General features: G+C 43.1%; 2 long non-coding RNA genes and 1 pseudogene across 3 annotated transcripts in view; 2 read left to right on the top strand and 1 right to left on the bottom strand.

Moving 5' to 3' along the window:
- The window catches only part of LOC149972023 (uncharacterized), an 85,889-nt gene that overhangs the window by 5,391 nt on the left and 60,269 nt on the right, over window positions 1-20,229 (top strand). The gene's annotated exons all lie outside the window — the stretch shown is intronic.
- The window catches only part of LOC149972024 (uncharacterized), a 161,681-nt gene that overhangs the window by 106,098 nt on the left and 35,354 nt on the right, over window positions 1-20,229 (bottom strand). The window lies entirely within an intron of this gene.
- Window positions 7,460-9,500, top strand: LOC149972025 (uncharacterized; annotated as a pseudogene). The gene has a single exon (XR_016491859.1). The product of XR_016491859.1 is annotated as an uncharacterized LOC149972025 (transcript).

Below are 20,229 nucleotides of genomic sequence, written 5' to 3'. Positions count from 1 at the left end.
TGGATAAGGGGAGCATCAATAAAGGGATGAGCAGCTAAATGGTAAAAAAAACAAAGGGATAATTCACTCACTGGAAACATGAATTTAAAGCATCTAGTAAAGCATCGACCAACGGTACTGGTTTATCTAAACCAGAGAGACCGAGTCTGCTAGACACATTTGTCCATTAGCCCAATTGCCAGATAAATGTACATTCAGCCATTTGCTTCATCCGACCTCCGTAGAACGCTTGCCTTTACAAAAGCCAACGCCTTTTCTGGGTTTTGGAACAATTTCTCAGTGCCATTTGGAACCAGAGCAGGCTCTTCATGTCGTTAAAAGCAGCTTGGTCACAGGCAGAACTGGGGAAAGAGTTTGCTAAAATAAAGATTGGCGCTCTGTTGAATCGAAGTGGGCCAAACTCAACACAGTCCTGGTAGTAGTGTAGTTTAGCCTCAATAACGCAAGGTTTTCTGCCTGGTTTTCTTGATTGCAGACTCCGGAGAGATCCATTTTGAGGGCCTCCTTCAGTAGCTTGGAGACTGATGTGGTAGAACTCAAGCCCGGGTCTCCCGCGACTCTCATAATCCTGATATTGAATCTCCTCATACGGCTTTCCAGATTTACGTATTGATCCCTAAGGCTAGCCATATCCGTTTCGAACTCCCCTACAATGGTTTGTAGAGTAATGACATCATCCAAAGATGTTGACAGCCCTTGTTCCATGTCGGTGACAGTTTTATTTATCATTTTCAGTGTGAATAGTTGCCTTATGCTTTGCAAGTCCATTCTTGACAGCTTGTAACTATATTTGAATAAAGTTGAAGTTCTGAGTACCTCCTTGAGATACGACTTTAGTTTAGTGTCCGCTCTGAGGGAAGTAAGAATCTTTAAATCCACAAAGACCATTTTTTGACAAGGGGAGGAGCTGCATGAAGAACTCGAGCTCACCGTCTTGGGCACTTTTGTCAGTGCTTCTGCTCAACTTACACATTCACATGTTTTGTCCCATTTACACAACGGGTGGGTCTAATCCTGAAAGCTGATTGGTTAAAAGCACATTCCTGCCAGTGTCTATTCCACAAATTACCATTTGCTAAATCGATGACTTTTAAATGCCTGTTTACCCTGTTCCATTTCACTGTGCAAATCACTGTCTCATCAACCCTGCCAGGCAATTTCTAAACTTGATATCCACCATAAAAAGCATCTAGACATTATCTCCCATTTCTTTTAGACTAGCATTTGGTTTTCAACAGCAGAGATTTGTATAAACCTTGCTGTTTGTCTCTCTTTCAATATTGAATTGCGATCTCCACCGTCCCATATAGAGTCAATGTGTCTGAGACAGACAGCAAATTGAGCTGGTTGTCATAGCAACATACAACACATTTTTTTCAGTTGACTGGCTAAATCGATACTTTTTTGCAAAAACTAAAATGGATGAGTGGAACATTTCTTTTGATCTTTTCAGGGGCATGACTATGGATGAATGGCAGAAAGACATGGCAATAACACCCAGGCATGCAGATTTGGGGGATACTGCATTGAATTATCTAGAGAAAAACCACAACAAAGAAAACACAGTTAAGAACACAAACTGGCCTGTGCGGTTTTCGAGGTCTGGTTAACTTGTTTGGGATAGGGGGCAGCATTTTCACTTTTGGATGAATAGCGTGCCCAGAGTGAACTGCCTCCTACTCAGTCCCAGATTCTAATATATGCATATTATTATTAGTATTGGAAAGGAAACACTCTGAAGTATCTAAAACGGTTCGAATGATGTCTGTGAGTATAAGAGAACTCATATGGCAGGCAAAAACCTGAGGTTTGTAGTTTTTGAACTCACCCCTATCGAATACACAGTGGGACATGGGTTATTTTGCACTTCCTAAGGCTTCCACTAGATGTCCACCGTCTTTAGAACATTGTTTCAGGCTTCTCATGTGAAGGGGGGCCAGATGGGAGCTGTTTGCCTACAGCCTTGTTCTCAGTCATGCACTTTCACTTGAGAGGTAGCGCTCAATCCATTGCTCTTCTACAGACAATGGAATTCTCCGGTTGAAACATTATTGAACTTTTATGATAAAAACATCCTAAAGATTGATTCTATACTTAGTTTGACAAGTTTCTTCGACCTGTAATATAACTTTCTGAATGTTTCGTCCGAATGGACCAGACCTGGTTAAATAAAGGTGAAATAAAAAAAATAAATCTCGCTTTTGGATTTGTTTACCAAACACCCTAACAAAAGAAGCTATTGGACATAAATGGACAAAAATGATGGACATTATCGAACAAAACAAGCATTTATTGTGGAACTGCGATTCCTGGGAGTGCATTCTGATGAAGATCATCAAAGGTAAGTGAATATTTATAATGCTATATTTGACTTCTGTTGACTCCACAACATGGTGGGTATCTGTATGGCTTGTTTTTGTGTCTGAGCACCGTACTCAGATTATTGCATGGTGTCCTTTTTCCATAATCGTTTGTGGAGCTTTCACTTGTATGCATATCTTAGCTTCTGGGCCTGAGTAGCAGGCAGTTTACTCTGGGCACTGTTGTAATAACATATTAAAACATGTAATGACGCATTCACGGACTGTTGTTAAACACACTGATAACCCATGAATATACACTGCTCCAAACCCTTTGGGATGGGCTACAAAGACAAAGAACTCTGTCAAGAACCAATGGGATACAGACAACAGGCTGGAGAGGACTGTCTATCACCTACGAACAACCAACCAGGAGCCAGGACTACTAGAATCTACCTACATCATTTCAATGTATAAATGTACTGCCCAAATATGTGTTACGCCCTCTTTTTCCGAAACCTCCCTAAGAGTGGACGATAAGAGCCGTGCTGCACGTTTGCCAGATATTACCATGCTAGATTAAAGTGCCTCAAATATACCGTATCCGCCTTGTCCAGAGTCTCATCTTGGTCTTGTCTCTCCTATAACTAATCATTGACAAATTGGTAGCTAGAGGATGGTAGAAATCCATGAATTCGGTCCATAGATTTGATGAGAGAAAAGACAAGTTGACGACAGATTCTAGAAGGACGGGCGACCTGTCTACAGGAGCCATCGGGGATTCAACTCGCCTCAGGAAACTGACCAAAGAGCTCGACATTATAAAGGTACGCAGAACCGGTTTAATCGAATTCTGCATATTATAGTATAATCAATATCCAAATTATGGTCAGAAGTACTGAGTGCGTGAGTATGAATTGCCGTTAAATTTATGAAAATTGTTCCGATAACCAAAGGCATTTGCATAATGATATCTGTGTAAATATATTGTTCAAATCTGATTCAAATAGTCCTGCAACAGTAATAAAATTACTGGGTGTCGTGGTGAGGAATTGGAGGACAGAATGTGATATGATGTGATATATTGTTTAAGATTTAATCCAAATAGGCTGGCAGTAGTTGATATATAAATCAACTAGGTGTTACGGTGAAGGATTTGATAACAGAATTTGATGGAATGTGATGCACTGTTTTAATCGGGTCCAAATAGGCTGGCAATTTTCGATTTGGCAATCGTTTAGGTGTTACGGTGAGGGATTCGATAACTCAGTGAAATGAAATATGAAATGTTTTGTTAATTGATCGAGACGTATATTTAAGACTGTAACTAGTGGAGTAGCATCCCACTAGGAGCAACAGTTAATAAGCTAAATAATTGGACTAGGAGTGAAGGAATTAAACCTGATCTCTCCAGATTAATGTCACTGATTCACCGTTCCATGAGACCGAGGGATACTGACCACCGGCTCTAAATTTGACCGCCGAGTCAAAAGTTTGGGCGGGGCTGTGCGGCCGCCGTGCCGTGTAACGAATTGATTTCTGTTCTCTTTGTGCTGTTGGGGTTGCCTAGAATTAATTTGACAAATATTATAGAAGGCATCTGAATGCATTGACATTGACCCAAAAGTAGGCGTTTGGGACACTAACATTTCGCCAGGCAGTAGAAATGTGTGAACCTGTAAAATTACTCCAGTAAAATACCCTAGACGCATAATTATCTCGCGAATATCCCTTTGCGATATTATAGTACAGCAATTCTACAAAACTCTGTGTGCACGAGGGTGAGACACGAGAGATAAGTCTGTGTGGGCACCAGGGATACATTGCTGGTTTCGACCAAGTGACGGGCTAAGTGCACATAGTTGCGGAGGGCCATAGTGCAATGTGCAACATTTAGTTGTTTTTAATTGTTTTACATAATTTTTTATCGGACCCAGACATAGTGAATCGTCAATATGGCCTCAATTACCGTTCCCAAACTCAAATTCAATGAATATTTAGATCAGAGAATACAGGAAAGGGCAGGAGGAAAACAGGAGAAGATATGGGGGGAAATTAGGCTAAGAGAGTGAGGCAGAAAATAATAGCAGCCATTTTTTTTTCAAGAAGGAAGGAACGAAGGAGAGAGAGAGAGCGGAGGCGGAGCTGAGAATAGGGACATGGGCAATAGAGGTGAAAAAAAGGACATGCCCACAAAAGAAACCTGATATGATGGGGGTGCTTGCTGGGGCCTCAGATGACGTCAGAGAAGGCACAAACAACAACCACAACACACCACCACCCACCGTGACCACCCCATCGGCCCCGCTCCCTCTATACCCGCCACTGCCACAGGAAGAGAAGACTGAAGTGCCACCTCCCTATTCACAAAATCCATTCGCATACCTCCCACACAACCCATTTAAAAACCCACACCACACCAGCAGCCATACAGGCCCCGGTCTTCATGGTGAAGGGAGGACAGCTAAAAGGGAACATGACTGTGGGGATTCAAGAAGGCCACCTCGTCTGTGAAGAAAGGCCCGATTGCTCAAGCCCCACAGCACTACAAGGCCCAGGTGGGTCCCTGCTGAACTACCCACAAGGAAGGGAAGGTGGATCTCAACCGGGCCTCCTAAAGAGAGAAGGCCACGATCTTATTCAGTTCTCCTATACTCCAAACACAGACAATTAGCTGAAATCATAGGCTTGACACAAGCACTGAAAGGAGCAGGAAGGGGCCTACCAACTTCCCCTACGCCCAGCAGTTGATCCACGCTTCGTTGAGTACCAGCCTGGGAAGACCGCCTTGATGGGACAGATGCCCAGCCTACATGGAGGAGCCTCTACATGGATACACTAACTGCAATGAAAATACTACTACCCAAAGCCACGAACACAGGATGAGGAGGAGGAGGAAGAGGACCCCCTCCTCTACAATACAACCACCCAGGGCCCAGCCACATGCAGCAGCAACAGCAAGATTACAACCAACCACAGTTTCAAGGTATGGCAGGGAACACCATGCCCTGGCCATAAAAGATGCCCACACTGTCTGAAACCCCAGAAGTGTACTGGCCAAAATGCCTACCCACAGGGCCTGCCACCCCTCACATCCAGTTTAAGTTCAACCAACTGAAAGCTCAAATCTACACTCTGCACCCATATAAGACTCCCCAAGCTGAGATCCATTGCACACTCAATGCAACAGAAACTGATGACTGCCTCTACACTGCAGACTGGGACGAAGACAGGATGCACCTGACCCCTCCTATCAGGTGTTGTACCATTGTGTGTGGCCCAGAGGGGGTGGCAGCACCGGTCATCCTACGATCAAGGAACCTCCATGCACCCCTGGCCTGGACGGCTGAAGCATCAACAGCCATAGCACTCCTGAAAACAGATCTATCAGCGGCAGCAGCTCTGACTGCACCTGACTACAAGAACAAGTTCCATTTGGATGTTTCTGAAAGGGAAGGATTCACCTCATCCGTCCTATTCCAGAAACAAGAGGGGGAGAGACGGGTCTTGATGCACTACTCTTCCAAACTTGACCACATTGAGGTAGAACAGACAACATGCTCCAGATACGTTGCTGCAGTAGCAAAAGCTATTGAAAAAACAGCTCACCTCGTGATGTCACCCTTCAATCAGCCATCATCCCTCAACCAGCATCGGCCAAATTAGCTGAAATCATCGGATTGACGCAGGTCCTCATCAGAGGAAAAGGAAAGACTGAATATCTATACAGACTCAGCCCATGCCCATGAAGCAGTCCACACTGATGGACCCAGAACTTTTATGAGAAGCACATGGCCCACACACACACGAAGGCAAATTAAAGACCCTCCAAAAGACCCTCACATAAAAAATGACTGACTTATTTATTTTATGATTTATTTTGTGACGAATGCAATGTTTGTGACAGACACAACCCAAAGAAACCATATCGAACACCAATGGGCTCATACCCATTACCTAATGCATGATTTCAGGTTATTAGCATAGAATACACAGACATGGGGGCGGATAAGGTGGTTAATGGGAAACAATACCTATTAGTGATGGTGGATAGGTTTTCCAAATGGGTAGAGGCAATTCCAGCGGCGGGGGAGGATGCGAAGTCAGTTATAGGCCACAATCCCAAGATCTCATGGAACGCGCAAGTCAAACGTATGTGCCGGGTCGAAGTTGAAATGGGTCGAAGCCCTGCCCCTGGCGTTGATGGCCATGAGAGCCTCACCAGGATCAGGCACCCATCTCTCTCCTCATGAGATAATGACTGGTAGAGTCATGCCTGGCCCACCAAGGGAGGGAGGTCATATGCCCGCCCTTGATGTGCAATAAATTGTAATGTCTAATTATGTGAAAAAACTGACGGTTCTCTCTGCAGCACTCTCTACCCAGGTTCACAAGGTACCGGAGGGGGAGCTGCCGGGGGACACGCCACCACTGAAGGTAAAACTTGGAGACTGGGTAAGGGGAAAGGTCCACAAGAGAAAGTGGCTGGAACCCAGGTGGACTGGTCTGTACGAAGTGAAGGAGGTTACTTCACACTCAGTCCAGGTCAAAGGTAAATTGGGCGCACCTTGGCACCACCTCACACATTGTACACCAGCTCCAACCCCTTCCCGCACACTGACGGAAGTCAGAACCGACCTAAGTGGTCTACATTCGGCCCCAAATCTTGCACCTCCTTAGTCAGGGAAAATGGGAGGTTCAGCCCCATATTCACTGACTAAGTCACACCGTACTCCTTGGGAGCGGTTGGGGATCTCCGGACCCCTGTTTGTTATTTTTCTTCTCATGGGAGGAGTCACTGTATGTACACTCACATGGCTTATAAACCAACAGATGCACCCACTACAGACTCACACACTGAATTCTACTCTGCCAGGTGAAACTAACTCTCTCTCTTTTCCCTCTTATCTACCACAAGACCATACCGTTTCTAGGCGTGAGGTGGGGGTCACTAAATGCACCCCCCAGGAGTTGAAGAGCACCACCCTGTGTTTGCCTTTCAATGCCACCACCACTGTTTACCTGCCTTGGGGCCTTTTGGGTCATGCGCAAAATAGTTTGGGGCTACCTGCCTGGACCTATTCCAGTTTTAACTGGTATATAACCAAAGGGGAATATGGTGAGTGGTCTTGGAAAAACTTGGTGGCAGAAACGGGGCATGACTGGTCCAGCTATTCCAAGGGATGGGTTGTTCTTGCCTGGCGCAAACGGCTTACATTTTCACGCACTGGTTTTCAACTAAAGCTGATTGTACGACCTGGGACCACTATGGGGTGTCAGGTTTTTACGTTGGCCCCATATGTAGATACCGACAGGGCTGAAGTCCATTTCACACTATATATCTGTGTTACGCCAGAACCACAGCCTACTTCTGTGACGGTGCATGACGATATGGCAAAGCCACATACCCTGCCCCAGCACAGGGATGGGTGGGGTTCTGCTGTTTTAGTGGTCACCACCCCTACCCCGGATGAGAACATTTGGGTTGCTACAGGTATCTCAGGTTTGTCTAACAATTGGCTATTATTGACCGAACAAGCAGCCAATTACAACCCCCACTAGTTGTGTAGTTTGCATGGGTGCCCGACCATTGCTCCGCATTGTCCCGGCTACTGTCGAGATCGGATGTTTAATGCCCCTTATGGACCAAGACAATCCGACTGGTAATTGTTTCTTGTGGGATGCAGTTTACCCTGTTGTCTCCGCTACGGACAGGGCACCAGTATTTTCCTCTGATGTTGCCAGGGCCGAATTCTCCTGTATTAACATGACAGGGGGTATAGTACAGTTAGGTTTGCTCCCTGTTGGTTGGTGTACAAATACTATCGTAGTAGTTGGAGTTTTTAAGCCAGTGATCAGGGCTGACATCTGGTGGTGGTGTGGGGGACCTCGGCTTTTTGACAGACCTCCCAATAAGGCTACGGGTACTTGTGCGCTTGTAACACTTCTACTGCCTATCTCTGTTTACCCTATAGGTGTGGGTGATTTGGTGACCCGGATACAGGCTGTGGACCCACAGTTTCTGCCTACCAGCACCAAGCGGGAAGCAGCCCTGACTGTTGGGGATCCCACATATATTGATGCTATAGGTGTTCCTAGGGGGGTCCCTGATGAGTACAAGCTGGTGGACCAGGTCGCCGCAGGTTTTGAATCATCTCTCTGCTGGTGGTGCACTGTGAATAAAAATGTTGACCACATTAACTATATACATTTCAATGTCCAAAAATTAGGGAACTGGACTCAACAAGGTTTTGAGGCCGTACATGGTCAACTGGCGGCTACCTCCCTTATGGCTTTTCAAAATCGCATTGCCGTTGACATGTTGCTGGCTGAGAAGGGTGGTATATGTTTTATGTTTGGGGAGCAATGTTGCACATTTATCCCCAATAATACAGCCTCTGATGGCAGTCTCACTGTTGCGTTAGAAGGACTACGTACCCTGAATGGTAAAATGAAATCCCACTCTGGGGTTGATACCAGCACGTGGGACTCCTGGATGGATGCATTTGGTAAATATAAGGTCCTGGTCTCTTCTATTCTGGTCTCTATCTCTGTGTTTGTTGCAATACTAACCCTCTGTGGCTGTTGTTGCATCCCATGTGCCCGCTCCCTGCTTTCTCGAGTCATTACTTCTGCTATTGCACCAAATAATGACCCTGCACTGATGTTCCCCCTCATACAACAGGAGGATCCTCTGGTGGAGTTTGAAACATGCACATATGAGTAATTTTCACGTCTCTTTGGAGACGTGAAGAGGGGGACTACAAATTTCCTAAAATGTCCTATTCTATTTTTCTTACATTTAGTTTTTGTCACGTCTAGTAGACGTGAAGAGGGGGTGTTGTAATAACATATTAAAACATGTAATGACGCATTCACGGACTGTTGTTAAACACACTGATAACCCATGAATATACACTGCTCCAAACCCTTTGGGATGGGCTACAAAGACAAAGAACTCTGTCAAGAACCAATGGGATACAGACAACAGGCTGGAGAGGACTGTCTATCACCTACGAACAACCAACCAGGAGCCAGGACTACTAGAATCTACCTACGTCATTTCAATGTATAAATGTACTGCCCAAATATGTGTTACGCCCTCTTTTTCCGAAACCTCCCTAAGAGTGGACGATAAGAGCCGTGCTGCACGTTTGCCAGATATTACCATGCTAGATTAAAGTGCCTCAAATATACCGTATCCGCCTTGTCCAGAGTCTCATCTTGGTCTTGTCTCTCCTATAACTAATCATTGACAGCACCTTATTCATCCAAGCTACTCAATACTATCCCCCAGCCATAAGAAGTTAACAGAGATGGGGAGGGCAAGTGGGAGACCGGGATTCAATTCTCCAAGGGGCAGGAATGCGTAGGCTGTCTTTGCAAATAAGAATTAGTTCTTAACTGATTCCATATGTGTTATTTCATAGTTGTGATGTCTTCACTATTATTCTACAATGTCGAAAATGGTAAAAATATAGAAAAATCCTGGAATGAGTTGGTGTGTCCAAACTTTTGAATGGTACTTGCTTAATTCATTTGATTAATATTATGGTTTTTCTATTCCATGAAAAACGAAAACACTCTGGGTTTCTGTTAGAATGTAATGGAAAATATAGCACTGTACAATGTGACGGTCGGCAGTACAGTACTGGGATATTTAGCTAAAGCATCCCTGTGTCGTGCGGACAGGGGACCGGGATTCAATTCCCTGACGGGGAAGAAGGAGTAGGCTATCCTTGTAATTAAGAATTTGTTCTTAACTGATTTCATAGTTGTGATGTCTTCACTATTATTCTACAATGTTGAAAATTGTAAAAATATTGAAAAATCCTGGAATGAGTAGGTGTGTCCAAACTTTTGACTGGTTAGGCAGTTTTCATGTTAACCAGAGCGTTGGTGACTGTAATTGTGCTGCTGGAAACAATTTAATTACGCTTTTTTTTGGCCGCCGTTTACTGACACCGGCCATATTCAACCGGTGTTCGTAAATGCATTATTCTGCGCTCTGGTACACTCAGACGAGACTGCTCTGAAATCAGAGTAGATAGCCAGAGCGAATTTACGAAAGCACCCGCATGTCCATTGAGAACGCTCAATGACTATACCATTTAGCTAAGCTAAGAATGGCGGGAATAATGACGGGAATAATCAAATCAATAAACGTAGCCTATAGTTAATGTACTGTCAAGTTTGATGTATAACCACTAACGTTAGGTAGATAGCTAACATTCCGTTACATACTGTTGTAATAATATGCTATGTGGTTTGTAAGGACAGCATAGCTAACAAATTATCAGCCAACATAACGTGTAATGTAACTTATTTGAAAAGTTATTACATTACATTGAGTAGCAAACTACCGCAATGACGCGCTCTATAGACCCTGCGGATTGAGCATGCTTTAAGTGCACTGTTGATAGCACTCCGCACTTCGGGCAAGAAGGTTGAGGGTTCGAAATCTGCCCCCTGCTTGTTTCATGAGAAGTCATGCACAATTATCCGATTATTATTTGGTTTATATTGCCCATTCATTGTCAGTTAGAGACACAGTAGTGCATTGTGACCTAAAAGCATAATCAGTGCTCTAACTCCCCCTTGGTCGTTAGGGCAAATCTACTCTGTGATAGGATGGGTTTTTTTCACACCTAGCTCGACTATTAGACTATTCTTTAGTAAAGTTCTTTATTGTTCAGCTATTAGCCCCCTTCCCCAACTCACAACAAATAGATGTATTTTTGTCGAGAGCAACATTTTTTATTTCAAAAAAGTCAAAAATAATTTTTCTGAAAGCAACTACAAGGCTTCAAAGTAAAAACATTTTTTGCAATCAAATATTTTGTAATAGAGCACAAAACGTTATGTATTTTATTCCCCAAAAATATTTTGAGAACAAAACTTAATTTTGTTATCAACCATCCTCCATTTTGGCCATTTTTTGAGTGTCAGTTTGGCTACAACCAATAATGTTCACCCTTTCTTTCCGACATAATTGAAGTCATAGCGGACACCTACGAAGAAGGACTGTGTGATGATGGCATCTCAGGTAAGCAGTACTGGGCATTCTTCTGTCCAACTTTTACATAGCTGGTAGTTAGCTCCTACGATTCAGTGTCGGATCATAACATTGTACTATTTTGCATACATACTTACCGTAGAATGATAAATCATGCAATTATCTTTCTCAAGCTAAACAAAAGCATTTAGCTACAAACACCTGTTCTCGTCATGTTCATTTGAATTAATCTAACTTTATTTCATGCCAACTCATAAGCAGGCCATGTCCTATTTGTTTCGAAGTAGACATATAATCATATTTAATGACAGTGTAACGGTTAGCTTTTTTACAGAAGGATGAAAGAACACTATGTCTGTCAGGGAAGGCTATTCTGATATGTCAGATGAAGAGTTAGACCAGAAAGTCAGCACCATTAAGGCAAGGATGCCCAAGGCAGGCTTTAGAATGGTCAAAGGAAGTCTCAGAGCAATGGGCCATCGTGTACAATGGAGAAGAGTTAGGGAGTCTTTGCAGCGTGTAGATGGTGGAGGTATCATTGCCAGAATGATCCAGCTTCGTTGCATTGCTCTGCAAAAAATACTCTGTTCCTGCACCCCTGTCTCTTGTCCACATTGATACAAATCATAAATTGATAAGGTACTAAGATGTATAATGTCTCCATCAAATCTAAGAAGTTATTTCAACTTTTTTATTCTTACTTATTCCTAGAAACATTTTCAACGATGTATGAAATTGGAGTTGTTCTTCAACTGATAATACTTAAACAATGAAGCAGGTTAAACATTACACTTTTATTTCCAATGTTTTTTTTCAAGATACAACAGGTAAGTATATTATTTTGTATACATTTTGCATATTTCCCATCACCTAATGAACAACCACAATACCAGTCTGGTGTTAAGCTTTCTGTGCTGTATTGACGTGTCGTGAAAAGGACATCTGCTGCTTTAGATTTAACGGTCATATCTCAGTTATTGTTTTCATATCTACAAAAAATATATATATTTTCTTTACTTTCAGAGTGCGAGCTGATCAAGGGGTCAAAAATGTCAGATGTTCACTGTCCAAATTGCCAGATGTTCACTGTCCAAGGAACAGGCCGTGGAAGCTTTATTGCTGGCAAAAGTGTCCATAAACAGAGGTAATTAACCTTTTACGACTAGGGGGCAGTATTTTAATTTTTGGATAAAAAACATTCCCGTTTTGAACGGGATATTTTGTCACGACAAGATGCTCGACTATGCATATAATTGACAGCTTTGGATAGAAAACACTCTGACATTTCCAAAACTGCAAAGATTGTCTGTGAGTGCAACAGAACTGATGTTACAGGCGAAACCCAGATAAAAATCCAATCAATAAGTGCTGCATTTTTTGAAACCTCTTTCATGCCAATGACTCCTTATATGGCTGTGTATGGGCTACGAATGAGCCTATGCTTTCTACGTATTCCCCAAGGTGTCTACAGCATTGTGACGTCTTTTTACGCATTTATTTTGAAGAATAGCCGTAAGGGACCACATTGAGCAAGTGGTCACATGATGGCTCCCGCAGAAAATCTTGCGTAAAGTACTGAGGTAGCCATTTTTCCAATCGCTTCTTATGAGAAACCAATTGTCCCGACGGATGTATTATCGAATAGATATGTGAAAAACACCTTGAGGATTGATTCTAAACAACGTTTGCCATGTTTCTGTCGATATTATGGAGCTAATTTGGAAAAAAATTTGGCGTTGTAGTGACCGCATTTTTCGGTCGATTTCTCAGCCAAATGCGATTGCTCAGCCAAACGTGACGAACAAACGGGAGCTATTTCGCCTACAAAAATAATATTTTGGGAAAAAAGGAACATTTGCTATCTAACTGGGAGTCTCCTGAGTGAAAACATCCGAAGTTCTTCAAAGGTAAATTATTTAATTTGATTGCTTTTCTTATTTTCGTGAAAATGTTGCCTGCTGCCAGCAGAGCCTAGCATAGCATTATGCCATGATAAACTTACACAAATGCTTGTCTAGCGTTGGCTGTAAAGCATATTTTGAAAATCTGAGATGACAGTGTGATAAACAAAAGGCTAAGCTGTGTCTCAATATATTTCATTTGTGATTTTCATGAATAGGAAGATTTTGTAGGAAGATTTATGTCCGCTGCGTTATGCTAATTAGTTTGAGGCGATGTTTACGCTCCCGGATCCGGGTTTGAGAGTCACAAGAAGTTTAAACTGTTCTGTATTGTTTTTGTCTCTTCCTCCCTGCCTGTCTTCTTGTACATGGAACCTGTCTCACATGCACAGTTTGGAGGAAGAAGGATACCTTGACCTGTCGAATTCTATCCACCTCTTCTGTGTGGGATATGTGTTCCTACCTCGTCTGCGTGCAGATCTGCAGCATTTCACTGAGTGTTGGAATAATCACCCTTTAAGTACAGAGGCGAACCTGACACCTCACCAGCTGTGGAATATCGGAATGCTCCAAACACCTGTGCACATTTTTGTTTTTGCTATAACACTACACAGCTGATCAAGTCATCATCAACAGTAACTCTCCTTCACTTCATCCCTCTCCCCCTTCCCTAAATCCTCTAGGTAATATCAGCTGTGTTGGTGAACCTCTCCAGCATCTGAACTGGCTGACACAGAGGGCACAGCATGATCATAGGTGAGAGGTCACTTGGTCAGGTCAACAGGAAGTATTATTAAAGACATGCTTTACATTGAAGTACCGATAGAGATGTAGTAGTCCCTGATCCAAGGTCAGGTTTGCATTTCACCTCCTGATGATTATGCTGACTGACCGTGTTAGAATAAAAAAACAAGGCTTAATAATGCTCTCTCTCTATACATCTGTCTCTCGTCTGCAAGTATGTTCAGATGTGAGAGAGAAAGTCAGTCACGTCAACGCCACCTCAATCGCTCTCAACAGTTTGTGAATGATATCTCACTCCAGTGCACTGCTTATTTGTATTTTTAGTCACTGTCACCAGAGATGGCCTTTCATGTGAGAATGCATTTTCAGGCAATTTCCCTTCTATGCCCTGAGCCTTTGTCAGTAAAAAGACCCTGCATATACACTACCGGTCAAAGATTTTAGAGCACCTACTCATTCAAGGGTTTTTCTTTATTTGTACTATTTTCTACATTGTAGAATAATAGTGAAGACATCAAAACTATGAAATAAGACATATGGAATCATGTAGTAACCAAAAAAGTGTTAACCTTTTGCGTTTAGGGGCAGTATTTTCGTTTTTGGCTAAAAAAACATACCCATTTGAAACTGCCTATGTCTTAGCCCCAGAAACTAGAATATGCATACATTTGTCAGATTATGAAATAAAACACTCTAAAGTTTCCAAAACTGTCAAAATGTTGTCTGTGAGTATAACAGAACTGATATTGCAGGCGAAAACCTGAGGAAAATCCAATCAGGAAGTTCCTCTTATTTTGAAACCTATCTGTTCCCATGCATGCCTATCCTCCATTTAAAGGGATATCAACCAGATTCCTTTTTCTATGGCTTCCCTAAGGAAGTTTCATAGTTTCAGGCTTTTATTCTGAAAAATGAGCGAGAAAGATCACATTGCGTAAGTGGATAGGTGGGGGCTCTCAGAGTGAGTTTTGCGGCCAGAGTAAAGCGGCCATTGTTTCTCCCTGTCCTATTGAAAAACCTACACTCCCGGTTTATATTATCTAATATATATTTTAAAAACAACCTGAGGATTGAATATAAAAAACGTTTGACATGTTTCTGTGGACATTATGGATATTATTTGCAATTTTCGTCTGCGTTGTCGTGACCGCTCTTTCCTGTGGATTTCTGAACATAACGCGACAAACAAACTGAGTTATTCTGGATATAAAAATAATCTTTATGGAATAAAAGGAACATTTGTTGTATAAATGGGAGTCTTGTGAGTGAAAACATCCGAAGATCATCAAAGGTAAACGATTAATTTGATTGCTTTTCTGATTTTCGTGACCAAGCTACCTGATGCTAAGTGTACTTCATGTTTTGTCATGCGATCGAGAAACTTACACAAACGCTTGGATTGCTTTGCTGTAAAGCATAATTTCAAAATCTGAGAAGACGTGGATTAACAAAAGGCTAAGGTGTGTTTTGCAATATTGCACTTGTGATTTAATGATTATTAATATTTTTTAGTAATATTATTGATTGTGGCGCTATGCTATTCAGCGGTTGCTGATGACAATTATCCCGCTTAAGGGATGGGTAGCATCATTAAACAAATCTAAATATTTTTTATTTTTGAGATTCTTCAAATAGCCACCCTTTGCCTTCATGACAGCATTGCACACACACTCTTGGCATTATCTCAACCACCTTCATGAGGTAGTCACCTGGAATGCATTTTAATTAACAGGTGTGTCTTCTTAAAAATGTATTTGTGGCCATCATCCAGTGAGGTTGCAGAGCGCCAAATTCAATAACAGAAATGCTCATAAAAATTTTAGAAAATATATATATATTTTACATAGGTTTAAATATTAACTTCTTGTTAAACCAACCACAGTGTCATATTTATAAAATGCTTTTTGGCGAAAGCATACCTTGCCCAGAACATACCTAGCCTAGAACATAGCCCAGTTGACAAATTATTACAAGCCGTAACCAGCCAAGCAGAAGCATTACAAAACTCAGAAATAGAGATCAAATTAATCCCTTACTTTTGATAAACATCATATGGTGTTAATCAGAAGACATTAATTTACTCAATAAATGTTCCTTTTGTTCGATGAAGTCTCTTTATATCCAAAAACCTCTGTTTTGTTAACGCGTTTTCTTCAGTAATCCACAGGCTCAAACTCAGTCAAAACAATCAGACAAGAAATTCTAATTGTATCCATGAAGTTCATAGAAACATGTAAAATAATGTTTATATTCAACCCTCAGGTTGTTTTTACCCTAAATGATCTATAATATTTCAACTGGACAATAACGTGGTCAATATTAAAGGTAAACAAGAAATGCACATGCGCCTGAAAAAACTATGCCTCACGTTTGGGTCCACTCGTTCAGACTGGTCTTACTCCCTCATTTATAAGAATGCAAGCCTGAATCGATTTCTAAAGACTGTTGACATCTAGTGGAAGGCATAGGAACTGCAAATGGAGTCCTATGTCAATGGATACTGTAATGGTATTTATTTATTTATTTAACCAGGTAGGCTAGTTGAGAACAAGTTCTCATTTACAACTGCAACCTGGCCAAGATAAAGCATAGCAGTGTGAACAGACAGCAACATAGAGTTACACATGGAGTAAACAATAAACAAGTCAATAACACAGTAGAATTTATTTATTTTTTTTATAAAAAAAAGAGTCTATTGCCCACAAAAGGCATGAGGAGGTAGGCGAATAATTACAATTTAGCAGATTAACACTGGAGTGATACATTATCAGATTGTCATGTGCAGGTAGAGATGCTGGTGTGCAAAAGAGCAGGAAAGTAAATCAATAAAAACAGTATGGGGATGAGGTAGGTACATTGGGTGGGCTATTTACCGATGGACTATGTACAGCTGCAGCGATAGCAGATGTTTAAAGTTGGTGAGGGAGATAAAAAAAAATTGCAATTCGTTCCAGTCACAGGCAGCAGAGAACTGGAAGGAAAGGCGGCCAAATGAGGTGTTGGCTTTAGGGATGATCAGAAAAACCGAGGCTACTGAGTCTGCCGATAAGAATATGGTGATTGACAGAGTCGAAAGCCTTGGCCAGGTCGATGAAGACGGCTGCACAGTACTGTCTTTTATCGATGGTGGTTATGATATCGTTTAGTACCTTTAGCGTGGCTGAGGTGCACCCGTGACCGGCTCGGAAACCAGATTGCATAGCGGAGAAGGTACAGTGTGATTCAAGATGGTCAGTGATCGGTTTGTTGACTTGGCTTTCGAAGACCTTAGATAGGCAGGGCAGGATGGATATAGGTCGGTAACAGTTTGGGTCCAGGGTGTCTCCCCCTTTGAAGAGGGGGATGACCGCGGCAGCTTTCCAGTCCTTGGGGATCTCAGACGATATGAAAGAGGTTGAAAAGGCTGGTAATAGGGGTTGCGACAATGGTGGCGGATAGTTTCAGAAATAGAGGGTCCAGATTGTCAAGCCCAGCTGATTTGTACTGGTCCAGGTTTTGCAGCTCTTTCAGACCATCTGCTATCTGGATTGGGTAAAGGAGAAGCTGAGGAGGCTGCGGGGGGTTGGAGCTGTTGGCCGAGGTTGGAGTAGCCATGAGGAAGGCATGGCCAGCTGTTGAGAAATGCTTGTTGAAGTTTTCGATTATCAATGATTTATCGGTGGTGACCGTGTTACCTAGCCTCAGTGCAGTGGGCAGCTGGGAGGGGGTGCTCTTGTTCTCCATGGACTTTACAGTCCCAGAACGTTTTGACGTTAGAGCTACAGGATGCAAAATTATGCTTGAAAAGCTGGCCTTTGCTTTCCTGACTGACTGCATGTATTGGTTCCTGACTTCCCTGAGCAGTTGCATGTTGCGGGGACTATTCAATGCTATTGCAGTCCCCCACAGAATGTTTTTGTGCTGGTCGAGGGCAGTCAGGTCTGGAGTGAACCAGGGGCTATATCTGTTCTTAGTTCTGCATTTGTTGAACGGAGCATGCTTATTTAAGATGGTGAGGAAGTTACTTTTAAAGAATGACCAGGCATCCTCAACTGACGGCATGAGCGTTTGACAGTGATTAGGGGTGGTCGTTTGACTGCCGGCTCGTAGCGGATACAGGCAATGAGGCAGTGATCGCTGAGATCCTGATTGAAGACAGCGGAGGTGTATTTGGAGGGCCAGTTGGTCAGGATAACGTCTATGAGGGTGCCCTTTTTTACAGATTTTGGGTTGTACCTGGTGGGTTCCTTGATGATTTGTGTGAGATTGAGGGCATCTAGCTTAGATTGTAGAACTGCCGGGGTGCTGCTGGGCATATCCCAGTTTAGGTCACCTAACAGAACAAACTCTGAAGCTAGATGGGGGGCGATCAATTCACAAATGGTGTCCAGGGCACAGCTGGGAGCTGAGGGGGGTCGGTAGCAGGCGGCAACAGTGAGAGACTTATTTCTGGAGAGATTAATAAAAAAAAATAGAAGTTCAAACTGTTTGGGTATGGACCTGGAAAGTATGACATTACTTTGCAGGCTATCTCTGCAGTAGACTGCAACTCCTCCCCCTTTGGCAGTTCTATCTTGACGGAAAATGTTATAGTTGGCTATGGAAATCTCAGAATTTTTGGTGGCCTTCCTAAGCCAGGATTGAGACACAGCAAGGACATCAGGGTTGGCAGAGTGTGCTAAAGCAGTGAGTAAAACAAACTTAGGGAGGAGGCTTCTGATGTTGACATGCATGAAACCAAGGCTTTTTTCGATCACAGAAGTCAACAAATGAGGGTGCCTGGGGACATGCAGGGCCTGGGTTTACCTCCACATTACCCGCGGAACAGAGGAAGAGTAGAATGAGGGTGCGGCTAAAGGCTATCAAAACTGGTCGCCTAGAGCGTTTGGGACAAAGAATAAAAGGAGCAGATTTCTGGGCGTGGTAGAATATATTCAGGGCATAATGCGCAGACAGGGGTATGGTGGGGTGCGGGTACAGCGGGGGTAAGCCCAGGCACTGGGTGATGTATAGAGAGGTTGTATCTCTGGACATGCTGGTTGTAATGGGTGAGGTCACCGCATGTGTGGGAGGTGGGACAAAGGAGTTATCAGAGGTATGAAGAGTGGAACTAGGGGGTCCATTGTAAACAAAAACAATGATAACTAACATGAACAACAGTATACAAGGCATATTGACATTTGAGAGAGACATACAGCGAGGCATAAAGTAATGACAGGTGTTGATTGGGAGAGATAGCTAAAACAAGGTGAACAGGTGAGACAACAACAGCTAATCAGCTATCACAACAACAGCAGGTAAAATGGCGTTGACTAGGCAGAGAGGGTCAGATTAACTACACACAGAGCCTGAGTTCGTGGCTGGGGCCGACAGATACAAATAAATAAACAGAATGGAGTACCGTGATTAATGGACAGTCCAGTAGGCATCAGCTATGTAGCCAAGTGATCATAGTGTCCAGGGGGCAGCAGTAGATGGAACAGGGAAGCCGCCACTACGCTAGCGACATGGCGTTTAAAGTTAGTAGTGTCTGCTCCGACGGAGGCCGGATGAAGGCAGACCAGTCGTGGTGGTGCGGCGGGGCGCCGTGTCGACAGAGAATCCAAGCCAGATGGCGAAAGAGGTATTGTGGAATTTAGTTTGCTAGCCGGGAGATGCGCCTGGCTCACGCTAACTGGTGCTAGCTTCGTGGCAGTGGCGTTAGCCACTATATCCAATCGGTAGCAGCGGTGATCCGGTGCCAAGGTCCAGAGTTTACAGCAAGGATCCGGTGAAGTTTTGGGCTCTAGCCGTGTATGAGTGGGGTTCGGGTGAACAGCTGAGTAGGCCGGGAGGTGGGCCTCAGGGAATAGCTTCGGTACTAGGTGCCACGGTGAGTGAAAGCTAGCTGTGAGCTAGCTAGCTGTGAGCTAGCTGTGAAGATCAGAAGTAGTGGTCCAGGGATTACGGCAGGAATCCGGCGTTGTTGTGGAGAGACAGTCCGATATTGGTAGACAAGCAATATTGGTAGACAGGCGAGTATTATCCATGCTAAAAACAGGGCTGGTATCTGTGCAGAAGGTAAAAGCCGCCAGCAGTGGCTAACAATGACTAAATAGCTTGTAGCTAATTAGCTGGTTAGCTTCTGGAGATTCTTGAATGTGTTCTAAAATTGAAAATAATAGCGATTCCGTATCACATTGGGTGAGGCAGGTCACCGGAAGGTATAATCTAATAAAAAAAATCGAAAAGAGATTGAAATATATATATACAAAAACTACAGAGGTACACGAGGACAAAACAAACACGT

Source organism: Oncorhynchus mykiss, chromosome 25 (assembly GCF_057628025.1).
Source record: "Oncorhynchus mykiss isolate SJ-2025 chromosome 25, ASM5762802v1, whole genome shotgun sequence".
Lineage (NCBI taxonomy): Eukaryota > Metazoa > Chordata > Actinopteri > Salmoniformes > Salmonidae > Oncorhynchus > Oncorhynchus mykiss.
The sequence above is the reverse complement of the archived record's forward strand: the minus strand, read 5'-3'. Positions and strand labels throughout refer to the sequence as shown.